The following is a 16,301-nucleotide window of genomic DNA, read 5'->3' as shown; positions in this document are numbered from 1 at the left end:
GGTCCTTTCATCTCTCTTTGTGCAGGGGTGGCTTGTTTTCTGGGAGCACAGCAGTGCCTGCACCCAAGGTGAGTCCCTGAGCTTGGGCTCTGCAGTCAGAAAACAAGGAGAAATGAGAGCTGTCTTTCCCAACACAGCAGGAAGAGAGTGAGGCAGGGTGGCCCTCAGGAATGATAGGTGGGGATGGAAGCTCCTCTGCCCAGCTGAGCAAGGGCAGTAGCAGGGAAGGGGCATCTGTAAAAGTGACACTGCAACACCTCTCCTTCTCTGGGCACCTAGAGCAGAGGCAGCTGGTGCTGACAGCTCCAAGGGAAGGCTGAAAAGCCACAGAGCAACTGAGGTCAGGGCCAGAGGAGGGCAGGACCATGCCTATGTGTTGTCTTCTGACAGGCACAAAGACACCCTGCTCCCTGCCATGCCAAACACCCACTGAAGGTCACCATCATGTGGGGCAGCTGCTGATGCTCTGTGGCCAATATCACAAGATGGTAGGAAAGCAGGGCCAGCCCCCATGGTGGGGCCTCTGAGGGTTCCCATTCACGGTGCTCACTTTTGCAGTGGGGCAGGAGATTTTACCCCAAGAGGGTTTTCCCCAGCTGGCGAGAAGCAGAGAAACAACCAGGCTCCAAAGGTGCTATGTAGCAATCCCCTCCAGCACAGGGTCAGGCGCACAGTTGGAAGAGGGAAACTGCTCCACACGCTAGCCTGGGCAGCTGCCCAGTTTCTTTGGCAAGTCAGGAAGGGCAAAAGCGAGACTGGAAGCACCTGGGGCTCATGCCCCAGCCTTTGTGACACCCACCCCCTAACTCCTTCCTGGGGCTCTTGCTGAAGCCAGAACATTGGCCTGAGCGGCCAAGAAGAGGTTCCAGCCCTGAAGGGAGCAGGACGTTCAGCACAATGGTAAAACTGCACAAACACAACCACGAAGGGACTCGAACCCTCAATTGCCAGATCCAAAATCAGACACCTTATCCATTAGGCCAGGTGGTCACAGAAACAAAACTTTTCCAAGCACTTATTTGGAAAAGGCAGACACTGTGTTTCTCACGTCCTCTACAGAGGGGGTCCAAGACTCTCTGGGCACAAGAAGTCGAGATCCCAGCGAGATGTGAGACAATTCTCTGGAGCCAGGTACAGGACTTTGGCAGGGAGGCTCAGGCATGAAGGATTGGGGTGCAGCGGACAGACCAGCTGTCTAGGTGCTTAGATTTGGTCTCACTGAGGAGAAGGAGGAATACTGCTGACAGGCAGTGGCTGTGGAGAAAAAGTGGGATGTCCAGGCTGCTCAGGTCTCCTTCTTCCAGCTCCTCATCTGGCTGAGCTGCTCCACCGGCCTGGACAGGTCCTCTGCATGCACAGCAAATAGCCCAAGAGCCATTGCTGCCCAAACCTGTGCTGGGGGGTGAGCTTCTGTCTTCCCTGTCCCACCCGCGCTAGAGCAGACCACTAGATTGAGAGACACAGTCAATAACGATTAAGGCTAAGATTATATAAAGGGGGTCACAGAATCTGTGACTTTCAGAGATCTCAGTGACATTTTCCACCTCAGCCCTGGGGCAGCAAGACTGGAGCTGTCGGCCGGTGGGGGCCCCACAACTATCAGTCACCAGTGCCGGAAGGGGCTCCCACAGGCCCATGCCACCACGGATGGACCCCACAGCTCCCAGCTACTGTGGGTGGATCCCAGAGCTCGGCATCAATCAGGTGATTCTGGGCAGTTCGGGGTCCCCAGGCTCCCACAGGAGGGTGAAGCAGGTCACCCCTGGAGCAGGTTAAAGCTGCAGGTTGACAGTGGGGTTGCTGCCCCTGTGAACAGCTGCTGTAGCACCACCTGGGCAGGACAGGGACAGCCAGTTATACCGCCCCCCCAGCCTGTATCGGGGGATGGGAGCACTCACACCCTGGGGACCAACCCACCAGAGATCTACTGGGGGGAGAGTGGCACCCACACACCCAGGATCGTGTAGGGGGGGACAAGGGCATCCACGCTCCGGGATCCTCTGCAGAGGGACGGACACCCACACACCCAGGATTCTGTATGGGGGGCAGAGGTACCCGGACACATGGGCGGGGAGATGGGGGGCACCGAAACATCCGGAATCTTACCTGGGACGACAGCGGCGCCTGCAGCTCGACATGAGACAGGGGTGGGGGGAGCAGGAGCATTTCCCAGTTCCAGGCTGTCCCCGTCTGGCCAAGGCACAGAGCTCACAAGCAGAGTTTGAAGCTCCAGGTGCCAAGCAATAAAAGCAGCCGGGCCCTGTGGCTGGTGCCTGTGATCCCAGCGCTTGGGGAGGCTGAGGCTGGCGGATCGCTTGAGCTCAGGAGTTCTGGGCTGCAGGGGGCTGTGCCGATCGGGTGTCCGCGCTAAGCTCGGCATCAATATGGTGATCCTGGGGAAGCTTGGGGTCCCCAGGTTGCCTAAGGAGGGGTGAACCGGCCCAGGTCAGAAACAGAGCAGGTCAAAACTCCCGTGCTGATCAGTAGTGGGATCGTGCCTGTGAATAGCCCCTGCAGTGTAGCCTGGGCAAGACAGTGAGACATGGTCTCTTTTCATACAGACACCCCCCGCAGAGCCTGGATGGGGGATGGGAGCACCCACACGCTGGGGATTCTGACTTGGGGGGAGGGACGCCTCCCTGCAACACGGATCTTGAAAAGAGGAACGGCGACACCCACACACCACAGAGCCTGGATGGGGACAGGGGAACCACACACGGGAGCTAGTTCATGGGGTGGGGGACACACCCATATGCTCCATTGCACCATTCTTAATGAGAAGAACGGGGGCATCCACACAACACGGATCCTTAACAGGCTGGGGGACACCCACACACCCCACTATTAACCAGGAGGGACAGGGACACCAGACACCCCCAGCAGCATGGAGAACACCCACATCCACCGGATCCCTCATGGGGGGTAAGACAGAGGGGATTGTAATGGGGCCCAGTGCACCCACGCACCAGGGATTGTTAAGGGTTGAAGGGACAGGGACACCCACACACACTGAGATCACGTCCTTGGAGGGACGCAAACCCTCCACAGAAGGACCTGGTCTGTTCCATGATGGCAGCCCAGCCTGGGTGAGTCAAAGTCTCTTTGCCCCAGAGATCCTGACTAGGGCAGAGAGACACCCACCCACCAGAGATCCTTAATGGTCTAGGGTGCACCCACACACCAGGGATTCTTATGGGTGGGAGGAATGGAGACAGCCAGACACACTGAGATCACTTCCTCCCAGGAGCCTGGGCCAGACAGGGAGACACAGTCCCCCTTTACATATCTGCCAGACAACCTTCCTCCCACTCCCTCCACACAATGTTCTTATTTGGAGGTGAAGCCAGGGAAATCCCATGGAGGATTCTTATCTGGGGAACTGGGGGAACCACTTACCACCAGAGATTCTTAAGGGCAGGAGGAACAGGGACTCCCACCTCTGTGGCATGGGGGTGGGTCGCCTGCTGGGATCATCTGGGCATATTTCACCTCGTCAGCTCCCTGCCATTGCCTTGGGGGCCCCTTGTTCGCTGCCTCTGGCACCCAGTTTAGCCTCCTTCCTGAGGGCTGAAACGCTTTGATCTATCTAAGGTCTGTGGGATCAATATGTGTCATGGTGTAATTCTGTGTTATTCGGGTTCAGACTAGCTGAGCTAATGGCCCCTTCTGCCCTTAAACGCCATGAAAACATTTCCCTGGTTTCTCCTTGCGCCTGACAGGCACCATGGTGAGGGGCCCAATAGAAGATCCTGGACACAGCGCTCTGGCTCTTACTTTACTTGGGGACGTCAGCGCTTTCCTAGCAAAGCTGCTGCTAAAGCGCTGGGTTTGGGGAACGGTTCGGCTCTGATTCAGAGATCTGCCTGCGGGGTGTGAACCTGCCACGAGGAGCGGGAAACGCAACCAGCAACGGGAGGCGTTGGCTGAGCTCCAGGCTGCCCCCGTGTGGCCAACGCTTAGAACTGAGCCGCGGAGTTTAAAGCTGGCGCTGGGAGGGACCTGAACACGCGGGGCATGAAGGCTCCTGCGTGTAACGCTTGTTAGGTGGGCAGCTGAGCGTAACTGGTTGCCGGAGTTCAGGGCTGCACCCCGGGGTGCTGAGCAGGTGTCTGTGCTCAGGTTAGCCTCACTATGATGGTTTCTGGGAAGTTTGGGGTCACCAGTCTCCCTAAAGAGAGGGGAGCCAGGCCAGAAAAGGAGGCTTTCAAAACTCTGGTACCAATTGGGCAGTGGGACTGCCCCTGTGAAGAGCCGCTGCAGCCCCGCAAGGGAGAGAAGGTCTCTCTTTATGCAGCCCCCACCCCACTCACCCATTCCTCAGGACGAGGGTTGTGCTCAAAGATCTGTGCCTCATGTTTTCACGTCCATGTGAAGCACACAGTGCAAATAACCCTCAGCTCATCAGCTCAGTTCCAGGCTCCACTTCCACCCGCTCAGGCAAGATGGTGCAGAGGAGCCCCTGGGTGGCTGTGGGCCTGGGGAGGATGGCTTTTGATTTTTCGGCCTGACCGCTACGGGCAGCAAGGCCAAAAGTCAGATGGCCGACTCTCCCGTCCACCACGCTCATCAGGAGCCCTTAGGCTCGGAGAATGCGGGCATCGCCCCCCACTACCTCTCGCATGCAAAGCGAGCGCTCTGCCGCTTGAGCTAATTCCCCGCAGCTGGCCTGACTCTCAGGCACCGGGCAAAAAAAGGCAAGGGCTCTGTGGCCTTAAGCAGAACACAGCCTGAAATGGGGGCGGGGCACTACCCAGAGCTGGGGAAGGGGGTCCGAGTCCCAGCCACGCTCCTCGACACAAACACCAACGCTCCCTCCCTGGAGTGTGTCTGGGCTGAGAGTTAGCCCCAGAAACAAGCACCAAACTTCAGAAGACAACGCAGGGATAGATCACTTGACGATTGCCTGCTCTGGCCATTGCCTCTGAAGCGCCTGGCATCGGTTACTGTCAGAAGACGGGATAGTGGCCTAGCTGGACCATCGGTCTCACCCAGGAGGGCCGTTCCTATCTTCACCACTTTCCTCTAACCCAAGCAAAGCCAGGAGCAGGCCCAGCTCAGCAACTCTAGCAGACTCCCTGGCCCCCGGCCCAGCATACAGCAAAACGACCCTGCCTCCGCCAGGATAGACAGCCACCGACTCCCTCTTCCAGACCAACGCAGCCCTTCCCCGCTTTGGCTTTCTCCAAGCTGTCTGCGTGCTCTGCTCTGCTCCACGGCTGCCATGCTGCCTGAGATCAGGAGGCTGCGAGGTCTCACGGTCTCAGCTGAGCTGGTATCGCGTGCCACCCCGCCCATCTCCTCATTCCCTTCATGGACCCCTGGGATGTGAGTAATTCTGTATTTGAGTGGCTCTCCCTCCCGGCCAATGAGCTTGGCGTAGACTAGCAGGGAGGGAGGAGGAAAGGGATTGTGCTCCAGTGAGAGCTCAGAACAAAAGGTGCAGGTCCCCCACTAGAGCCCAGCCCAGCAGAGCAAAGCAGAGCAGAGCAGGCTGGAGAATGTGTGTCTGGGTCTGACTACTTCTCCCATGCTCTTCCATTTGAGCTAACTTCCCCCAGCTGTCTCCAGCCTCCCAGTCAGCGCAAGGGGGAGACGGGCCGGGGAGGAAGAGCTTTGTGCTCCGCAAGGGCTGGCTTTTTGGGAGGCCAAGCGGGGAGAGGGATGGAGGCCACTGGAGGAGCTGAGCTGGCTGACTGTCCATGGCTTCTAAAAGAAGGGCAAGAGAAGGTCCTGGGGCTGCCTTGCCGCTGGAAAATGTGGGCATTGATCCCGCTGCCTCTCGCATGCAAAGCGAGCGCTCTACCACTTGAGCTAATTCCCCTACCTTGACAGGTGGTGTCTCGATCCATCCATTCGATAACGGAGGCCACATTGTTCCCCGCGCCAGCCAGTGACTCTTTCCAAAAGGGTCAGGCAAGGGAGGGCTTGCCGTTGGCCAGCTAGCTCAGTTGGTTAGAGCGTGGTGCTAATAACACCAAGGTCATGGGTTCAAGCCCCATGCTGGCCACGCCGGGAGGGAGAGGTTGGCTTCTGCTCTTTTGGCTGACTGCTAGGGGTGGCAGAGGCCAAAACCAGGTGGCCCGGGAGTGGGCAAGAGCCCTGCTGGGCGCAGGCGCCGGGCAGGACCAAGCTCCTGACACCTCCTTGGGCTCCCCTCCCTGGGCTCCTCGCTCCACCTGCTGCCTGAAAGGAACTTGGAGACGGGTGAGCCCGGCCGGCTGCCTTCCAGGCTCATAGGAGGCCAGGCTTGAGCTGCCCGCCCGCGAAGCCAAAATCGCAGGCCTGCCGGCTCGCCCCCATTGTCCACAGAGGGTTGACCTGATGGCCCGAATTCTTGCCGGCCACCAGCTCCACCCAAATGTACCCGACACCAGATCACGCTCCCCAGCCCAAGCCACAGAAGAAGGCTTAATACTCGGCACCCCAACCTAGGGGAGAGGCTTCACACTCCGCCGGCGCAGGGTGACCTTTGGGACTTCCCTGGACACCATCCTCCCACCGCCCACAGCCAGACCCCCCAAGCCCACCCCTCCGACAGGAAGGAGCAGGAGGACCACTCCGCCCAGGGGCACCACCACTCAAAGTCAGCTTCACTTGCTTTCTCTTCTACCCCTTTCCTCCCAAGTTATGCGCGCCTCACGGGACCCGGCCCTGGGAAGACGCAGGCACCGCACTCTGACTGGCGCAAGCCAAATGCCCACACCGAGAGTTTAGCACGGGCTCTTGAGGCACTGGAGGAACCCCATGCAGACGCACTGACGGAGCTAAGCTTTACGGCCAAGGGCCCTACCTGTGCGGAAAGCCAACTTGCTTGTGAAAAAGACTCCTCTTTCAGCTCCCCTTCCAAACTTCCAAATGCCTCCAAATGGGAAAACACACACACTGAAACACCCAAACGGTCCTAACACTGGGTCCAGGACCCGCCAATCAGAGTCTGGAGTCCTGCCCATGGTGTCTGTACTATTGACAAACACTAATTGCCACAATCTATTTGAAGCAGGGTCAGTATGAAGTCTACCCTGCCACCTGTTGGTGATCAGTTGTCAAGGCCTTTTGGGGCTGATGTCATTTTCATGGTTACACCCACCCCGGATTGCATGATGGGAGTGCTTTTCCAAATGGCCATTTCAGCTGCTGTGCGATGCCCAGTCTCTTTGTTATTAGGCCAGGAGTAATCCAGTGTATTTTCCTGTTGATTTTGGATCAAGGACAGAGAAATTGTACCTGGCATTTGAGGCCTGAGAGCGTCACCCTGGCCTGAAAAGTACTCACTATTAAGGGGTATGGGTTCCTAATGTCAAAACATAGTGGGAGTTTGGATTGGTTGTTTATTGGTTTCTTGTATGAGCTGGGGTTGTTGATATTCTTGCTGGTGTGGAACTACAGAGGTGGTTTTGAAGTTCTTCAAATTGTTGTTAGTGTTGCAATTGTTTACCCTAAGCTTATGCCATTAGATCTTTTTCATGGTGTATTTTGTTTCTGAGGGCTTGGCTACACTTGCAAGTTGCAGTGTTGGTGGAGGCTTTTCCAGCGCTGCAATTATTCTTTGTCCACACTTGCAAGGCACATCCAGCGCTGTAATTCCCTGGCTGCAGTGCTGGCTGTGCACCTGTTGGGGTATAAGGAATGCAGCGCTGGTGATCCAGTGCTGCTCATCAGGTGTGGACACACACCAGTGCTTTAATTGGCCTCCAGGGAATAAGGAGATATCCCAGAATTCCTGTTCAGCCACTCTGCTCATCAGTTTGCACTCTTCTGCTCTGGCCTCAGGTGACCTGCCCTTTAAGTGCCCCGGGAATTTTAAAAATCCCCTTCCTGTTTGCTGCAGCCAGGTGTGGAGTGCAATCAGTTAATCTTTCCAGGTGACCATGCCTCCACGCGGCAAACGAGCCCCAGCATGGAGCAATGGCGAGTTGCTGGACCTCATTAGTGTTTGGGGGGAGGAAGCTGTGCAGTCCCAGCTGCGCTCCAACTGTAGGAATTATGATAATTTTGAGCAGGTATCAAGGTCCATGCTGGATAGGGGCCATGATCGGGATGCGCTGCAATGCAGGGTTAAAGTAAAGGAGCTGCGGAGTGCCTATTACAAAGCCCGCGAGGGGAACCGCCGATCCGGCGCTGCCCCCACGACCTGCCGTTTTTACAGGGAGATGGACGCGATACTTGGGGGTGACCCCACTGCCAATCCGAGGACCACGATGGACACTTCTGAGCAGGGTGGGGGACAGGAGCAGCAGGAGGAGGAGGAGGCGGGGTGGTGGTGGTGGAAACCGTGAGTGAAGCTACTGGGATAGGGGAAGACACCCCAGAGTCCCAGGAGGCATGCAGCCAGGAGCTCTTCTCAAGCCAGGAGGAAGGAAGCCAATCGCAGCAGCCAGCAGTTGCTGAAGGACAAACAGAGGAGCGAGTTACCGGTAAGCGTCTTTTATTTTCAGGGTAGAAATGTTTCGGGAGAGGAGGGGGGGTTAGGGCTGCATACATGCATGCCTAGATGTGGAATAGCCCATTGATGTAGTCTATCACGTCTCGGTAATTGGCTGCAGTAATCTCCTCAAAAGTTTCAGCCAAAGCGTGGGCAATGTGCCTGCGCAGGTTTATAGGGAGAGCCACTGTGGTCCTTGTCCCAGTCAGGCTAACGCGTCCGCGCCACTGTGCCGCGAGGGGTGGGGGGACCATTGCTGCACACAGGCAAGCTGCATAGGGGCCAGGGCCGAATCCGCATTGCTGTAGAAGACCTTCCCGCTCTTCCCTAGTGACCCGCAGCAGGGAGATATCTTCCAGGAGTAACTCCTGTGGAAAATGTTGGGAGACTGTTTAGTGCAGATCCCCCATGCAGCTGTTTGCTGTCCCCAACGCACAGAAACCCCTGCACAGCCCTGAAGCAATCTCAATACCCCTTACTCACCATTTCCTGTCTCCTGTTGTGTTATGTGTGGTCTTATTTGGTATGGGAAAAGAATGCTAAAGTGAACACTGAAAACTCCTTCAGTGTGTGGGAATTACTGTTTGGATGAGATAATTAACAATGCTACCATGTTAAATGTTGCCATTTTTGCCTTCAAGAAGTGACCTTGACTGCTGGACTGCCCAGATCTACCACAGCACAGAGACTACAGAATCTGAGGAAAAAGCCTCAAAAAACCAGGGAAGACATGCTGAAAACAGTTATTGATCACTCTGCTTGAGAGAGTAAACAGCTGCAGGAGTGGAGAGAAAGGGACAGCAGGATCCGCCAGAGACATTGGCAGAGAAACGCTGTGGCAAAGAGGAAAAGCACAGACCAGCTGCTAGGCATCCTGGCGCGCCAAGCGGACTCTCTCCAGGCACTCGTAGCCATGCAGGCAGAGCAGTCCCGTGCTGCCCCACAGCCCCCCCATCCCAAATTTTATTCTTTTCTGTCCCAATGTTAGCTCCAAACCCCCTTCCACAGCATCCAGGTTCTTACCACCACCAGCTGCCTCCAACTCCTGTATGTTCACCAACCAGCCCTGAGAACTACGACCCTTACCCTCTGCACTCAACCTCCATCACCATGCAGTATATGCACCCTGAAGTGCAGCAGCCATTGCACAGCACTGCAGACAGGACATATGCAAACTTGTGACTGTACAGTTCACCAACCCACCCCCCTGCCCTAGGTTCCTGAAATGTTGTGTGTCTGTCAATGAAGTATTTTTCTTTTCAATAAAATAAATCTTGGCTTCGAAAACAGTCTTTATTATTGCAGATAGTGAAAGATACCTTATCCCAGTAAAGAAACAGTCACTGGAAATCATGTTAGGGATAATAGAATCCTAACACTGTAACCATTGCACTTCACTCCCATGCAAGGCAGCAAACATTACTGTTGGCTTTCAGGCTCAAATTCTTCCCTCAAGGCATCCCTAATCCTTGTAGCCCTGTGCTGGGCCTCTCTAATAGCCCTGCTCTCTGGCTGTGCAAATTCAGTCTCCAGGACTTGAACCTCGGTGGTCCATGCCTGACTGAATGTTTCACCCTTCCCTTCACAAATATTATGGAGGGTACAGCATGCGGATATAACCGCGGGGATGCTGCTTTCCCCCAAGTCTAGCTTCCCATACAGGGACCGCCAGCGGGCTTTTAAACGCCCAAAAGCACACTCCACAGTCATTCGGCACCGGCTCAGCCTGTAGTTGAACCGGTCCTTGCTCCTGTCAAGCTTCCCTGTATAGGGTTTCATGAGCCAAGTCAGTAACGGGTAAGCGGGGTCTCCAAGGATCACAATGGGCATTTCGACGTCCCTTACTGTGATCTTCCTGTCTGGGAAATAAGTCCCTGCCTGCATCTTCCTGAACAGGCCACTGTTCCCAAAGATGCGTGCATCATGCACCTTTCCAGGCCAGCCTGTGTAAATGTCAATGAAACGCCCATGGTGATCCACAAGCGCCTGGAGAACCATAGAGAAATACCCCTTCTGATTAACGTACTCTGATCCTAGTTCGGGGGGGGGGTGCCAGAATAGGAATATGCGTCCCATCTATCGCCCCTCCACAGTTAGGGAAACCCATTTGTGCAAAGCCATCCACAATGTCCTGCACGTTCCCCAGAGTCACGGTCCTTCTTAGCAGGATGCGATTAATTGCCCTGCAAACTTGCATCAACACGATTCCAACGGTCGACTTTCCCACTCCAAACTGGTTCCCGACCGACCGGTAGCTGTCTGGAGTTGCCAGCTTCCAGATTGCAATAGCCACCCGCTTTTCCACCATCAGGGAAGCTCTCAATCTTGTGTCATTGCGCTGCAGGGTGGGGGTGAGCTCAGCACACAGTCCCATGAATGTGGCTTTTCTCATACAAAAGTTCTGCAGCCACTGCTCGTCATCCCATACTTCCATGACGATGTGATCCCACCACTCAGTGCTTGTTTCCCGAGCCCAAAAGCGGCGTTCAATGGTGCTGAGCATTTCCGTGAATGCCACAAGCAATGTAGTGTCACACGCGGCAGGCGACTCGATATCGATATCATCGTCGGACTGCTTACTGTCACTTTGGAGCTGAAGGAATAGCTCAACTGCCAAACGTGTTGTGCTGGCGACACTCATCAGCACAGTCCTCAGCAGCTCGGGCTCCATTTCCCACAGAAATCGCAATTCACAGACAGAGAGTAAAAAACAGAAAGAGACTCACAATGGCGCCAAACGTGGCTGGAAAAACTGTAAATGCTGGGATGTGAAGCGATGCACCACGGGGCGTTCGGACAGGAAGTGGAATGACCTGCACCCTTCCGTCCCCTTCCCACAACCCACAGCGCCAAAATGGGACGAGGTGCTCTGTGGGATAGTTGCCCACAATGCACCTCTCAGTACAGCGCTGCAAATGCTGCAAGTGTGGCCACACTGCAGCGCTGGTAGCTGTCAGTGTGGCCACACACCAGCGCTGTCCCTACACAGCTGCAAGACCAGCGCTGTAACTCCCAGCGCTGCAATTTTCAAGTGTAGCCAAGCCCTGAGAGGTAAAAGGCTGCTCTGTGTGTGGTGTTATGGAGTGAGATAGCAAACGTTAGTTGCAGAGGTGGTGCATGTGCTGCAAAAGTCATGCACTCCACCCTGCCCTGCCCTGGTCTTAGAGTCCATAATTTGCATAAACCCACCCACTGATCTGTGACTAACAATCTTGCTCTGCTAACTCTTCCAGCAAAACTTTTCTGCCAGGTCCTCATTCAGCAGTATATTCCCACGATATTCAACTTTTAAGTGAGATCAGAGATGACCTGTTTAAGTGTAACTAAAATTTCTACTTATGCCTCAAAGATTCTAAGGGTGTAGTATAACACATTATTTGTAACAGGATAATAAATAATTCTATTTTTAAATTAAAGAGAGAGGAAAACCATAAAATCTGTATTTACAGATTTCAAAAAAAATCCCATGGTAAACTCAAAAAATGACTTTCAATCTCTCTTAATTTGCTATTGTTTGGAACCCATGTCCCTTGTCTAACGATTTTTATGTAGGTTCGGGTGAGTCCCGAAATCATGGGCTGCTAAGTACCGTTCTACTGTCCTTGATTCATACCTCTGTGCATTACCCAGATTGATGGGAAACACACTCTGTGCATTACCGTGACTGGTCCGTGGGTGTCACTGCTCCTAGAAGGCAGACACACGCTGTGCATTACGCCACCTGGCTACTGGGTGTCATTGCTGTATTAAGGGAAACATCTTCTGTGCATTACTCTGTATGACCAAGAGGTGTCACTGCTGCTCCAAGGGAAACATGCTCTGTGTGTTACCCTGATTGGCCACTGGGTGTCACTGCTGCGCCAAGGGAAACACTTTCTGTGCATTACTTTGACTGCCCACTGGGTGTCACTGCTGCGCCAAGGGAGACATAAGAACGGCCAGACTGGGTCAGACGCAAAGTCCATCAAGAGCAGAATCCTCCTGTCTTCTGCCAGCGGCCAGTGCCAGGGGCCCCAGAGGGAATGAACAGAGCAGGGAATCATCAAGTGATCCATCCCCTGCCACCCATTCCCAGCTTCTGGCAAACAGAGGCTACAGGCACCATCCCTGCCCACCCTGGCTAATAGCCCTTGATGGACCTGTCCTCTGTTCATTTATTTAGTTCTTTTTTTTTTAAACCCTGTTATAGTCTTGGCCTTCACAACATCCTCTGGCAAGGAGTTCCACAGGTTGAACTCAAGCGCCTCTGGAGGGACGCAGCTTCCCAGGCACGCAGATCCTTCCCTTCAACGCGCACTGGACGGACATTCCAAACACAGCCCTTTCCAGGAGAGAATGTGCTGCTTTTGGACCCTGGTGCCCAGCAAGAAGTCCTGGGACTCTTTTTCTGACGGATGGACCCCACTGACTTGCCTTTACCAAGCAGAAACTAAGGACCGGCCGATGGCTCTCTTTGCAAACGGATGCCATCAGACTCAGCCACGAGGCGTGCTGCAGGATAGCCCCTCCCCACCAAAAATTAATGCCATGACCCGGATTCGAACTGAGGTTGCTGCAGCCACGGCGCAGAGTACTAACCACTATACGATCACAGCCAGGCGCTGGCTGAGCAGGCAGCAGCCCAGTGCAAAATGCTCAGGTCTGTGCTCTCAGGGCGGCCACCTACATCGCCAGCGGGCACGGGTATTTCTCAAGTCTGCCCATTACAGTCACAGGTAAAATGCTGAGCAAAGGAAAAAATAGAGGAAGCCAATCCCATGCCTGTCCCTTTTTCTGTCTTCCTCCACCCCTGGACCAAGTCCCTCCCCGTTTGTCTGGGCCATTGTCCTCATGCCCCTGGCCAGCCTATTTCCCTTTGCCGCTCTGAAACATACCCCCACGTGCAGGCCCCGAAGCTGGGCCCAGGGGCGGAAGGCCAGGGTGAGGCTTTGGCTAGGGCCAGCGTGTCCTTGCGAGGCAACTGTCTCTCTGGAGGTGAAAGTCATCAGTGCGGAGTGCGAAGGGAAGTGGCCGTCGAAGGAGAATGCAAGGCATGTGGCGGGCAGGCCAGGGATTTCTTTGTCCCCCCTTCAAAAGGGGTCACCCTCCCCATCAGGGAATCGAACCCCAGTCTCCCGCGTGACAGGCGGGGATACTCACCACTATACTAACGAGGAAAGGGGCACAGTGAGTGGCCCCAGCTCCCACAGACCAGCTATGGTCAGCGTACACCTACACCGTCGCATGAGCCCCAGCAGGCAACAACACCCCTGGCCCTCTTCTGCTTCCCAAAGGCTTTGGCCGCAGCAACAGCCCTGGCCCTCCTCACCTGCCCTTGCCCAGCAGGACGCCTTTCCGGGCCTACACAGCTCCTCACACAACACCCGCCTGGGACCTTGCCCTCCCCTACCAGCTCAGCAGCACCTTTTTTCCTCTCAAAACCTCCTCTTGACACCCTCCCCCTTCCACACTTCGCACTCACCTCATCACAAACTCATCCACGGCCCCTTTGGCTTCTCAAGCGCCTCTGGAGGGACGCAGCTTCCCTGGCACGCAGATCCTTCCCTTCAACGCGCACTGGACGGACATTCCAAACACAGCCCTTTCCAGGAGGGAATGCGCTGCTTTTGGACCCTGGCGCCCAGCAAGAAGTCCTGGGACTCTTTTTCTGACCGAGGGACCCCACTGACTTGCCTTTACCAAGCAGAAACTAAGGTCCGGCCGACGGCTCTCTTTGCAAACGGACGCCATCAGACTGAGCCACGAGGCGTGCTGCAGGATAGCCCCTCCCCACCAAAAAGCAATGCCGTGACCCGGATTCGAACTGAGGTTGCTGCGGCCACGGTGCAGAGTACTAACCACTATACGATCACGGCCAGGCGCTGGGGGCATAGGCAGCAGCTCAGTGGAAAATGCTCAGCTCTGTGCTCTCGGGGCGGCCACCTACCTCGCCGGCGGCCACAGGTCTTTCTCAAGTCTCCCCATTACAGTCACAGGTCAAATGCTGAGCAAAGGAAAAAAGACAGGAAGCCAATCCCATGCCTGTCCCTTTTTCTGTCTTCCTCCACCCCTGGACCAAGTCCCTCCCCGTTTGTCTGTGCCATTGTCCTCATGGCCCTGGCCAGCCTATTTCCCTTTGCCGCTCTGAAACGTGCCCCCACGTGCAGGCCCCGGGGGAGGCTTTGGCTAGGGCGAGCGTGTCCTTGCGAGGTAACTGTCTCTCTGGAGGTGAAAGTCATCACTGTGGGGTGCGAAGGGAAGTGGCCGTCGAAGGAGAATGCAAGGCATGTGGCGGGCAGGCCAGGGATTTCTTTGTCCCCCCTTCAAAAGGGGTCACCCTCCCCATCAGGGAATCGAACCCCGGTCTCCCGCATGACAGGCGGGGATACTCACCACTATACTAAAGAGGAAAGGGGCATGGTGAGTGGCCCCAGCTCCCACAGACCAGCTATGGTCAGCGTACACCTACACCGTCGCATGGGCCCCAGCAGGCAACAACACCCCTGGCCCTCTTCTGCTTCCCAAAGGCTTTGGCCGCAACAACAGCCCTGGGAAAAGCCCTGGCCCTCCTCACCTGCCCTTGCCCAGCACCACGCCTTTTCGGGCCTACACAGCTCCTCACACAACACCCGCCTGGGACCTTGCCTGCTTAGATAAAGATTGTAACTCTATGAAGTTAAGTTTTAGTCACTAGAAAGCTTGTTTTGTTTGTTTTACTTGTAATGATATCTGTGCCTTCTGTTCTTACTGATTATCATGTAATCCTGCCTGCCCGGCCCGGGTCCAGCGGGCCGGGGGTGCGGCTCCTGCCTGCTCGGCCCCGGGTCCAGCCGCGGGGGGGGGGCGCGGCTCCTGCCTGCCCAGCCCCGGGTCCAGCCGGGGGGTGGGTGCGGCTCCTGCCTGTCCGGCCCCCGGGTCCGGGTCCAGTGGGGGGGGGTGGGCGGCTTATGCCTGCCCGGGGCCGGGTCCAGTGGGGGGGGTGGGCGGCTTCTGCCTGTCCGGTGCTGGGTCCAGCTGGGGGGGGGCGGCTCCTGCCTGCCCGGCCCCCCGGGTCCGGGTCCAGCCGGGCGGCGCGACTCCTGCCTGCCCGGCCCCCGGGGCTGGCCCCGGGTCCAGGTAGGACGGTAAGGGAACAGGGAGGGTGTGTTGGATAGAGGGCAGGGGAGTTGCGGGGGGGAATAGATTAGTGTCGGAGCGGTCAGCGGGCAGGGAACAGGGGGATTGAACGGGGCAAGGGTCGGGGGGGAGGCAGTCAGAAAGGAGTAGGGGTTGGATGGGGCAGTGGGGGGGCAGTTAGGGGTAGGGATTCCAGGGACAGTCAGGGGACAGAGAGAAGGGGTGGTTGGATGGGGTAGGGGTCCCAGGGTGCCATCAGGAATCAGAGAAGGAGTTGGATGGGGTGGCAAGGGGCAGTCGGGACAGGGAAGGGGGTGGATAGGGCATGGGTCCTGGGGTGGGGGCTGTCAAGGAACATGGCGGGGGTTGGATGGGGCAGAAGTCCCGGTGGGGGGCATGACCCCTCATGGGGTGAGGAGGAGGAGGAGGGAACCGGTTGTTAGCATTTTGGCAGCTCATCACTGGTGAAAACTATCAAGAAATGCAAATCCTCGAAGGAGCCTGTGCCAGAAACCGGGTGGTGCAGAAACCACAGCCCCATCCCCACCTCTGATCCACCCTTGGCTGGCACTGGATCATGCCCCCTGTGCCCCCAATCGGCCCCGTGAGCCCTGGGGGGCAGGGAATAGCCATGGTGCTGGGCCCCCCATCCAATTGAAGTATTCAGTGTCGCAGTGACCCAAGGTGTGTGCACAGAATGGGGATGGGGTTTGTGGGTGTCAAGAGTGGGGCTGGGGGGAGCGAGGATCAACACTTTGTCATGGGCAGATCATGTTGGTCCCAG

General features: G+C 56.1%; 3 non-coding genes across 3 annotated transcripts; 1 reads left to right on the top strand and 2 right to left on the bottom strand.

Annotated features, from left to right (window-relative positions):
- The first annotated feature begins 5,933 nt into the window (after positions 1 to 5,933).
- TRNAI-AAU lies at positions 5,934 to 6,007 on the top strand. Its single transcript has one exon. It is a non-coding gene; the product is annotated as a tRNA-Ile (tRNA).
- Positions 6,008 to 13,506: 7,499 nt separating this feature from the next.
- TRNAD-GUC lies at positions 13,507 to 13,578 on the bottom strand. The gene has a single exon. It is a non-coding gene; the product is annotated as a tRNA-Asp (tRNA).
- Positions 13,579 to 14,739: 1,161 nt separating this feature from the next.
- TRNAD-GUC lies at positions 14,740 to 14,811 on the bottom strand. Its single transcript has one exon. It is a non-coding gene; the product is annotated as a tRNA-Asp (tRNA).
- Between the last annotated feature and the right edge of the window lie 1,490 nt (positions 14,812 to 16,301).

This window comes from Mauremys mutica, unplaced genomic scaffold, assembly GCF_020497125.1.
Source record: "Mauremys mutica isolate MM-2020 ecotype Southern unplaced genomic scaffold, ASM2049712v1 Super-Scaffold_100270, whole genome shotgun sequence".
Classification (NCBI taxonomy): domain Eukaryota; kingdom Metazoa; phylum Chordata; order Testudines; family Geoemydidae; genus Mauremys; species Mauremys mutica.
The sequence above is the reverse complement of the archived record's forward strand: the minus strand, read 5'-3'. Positions and strand labels throughout refer to the sequence as shown.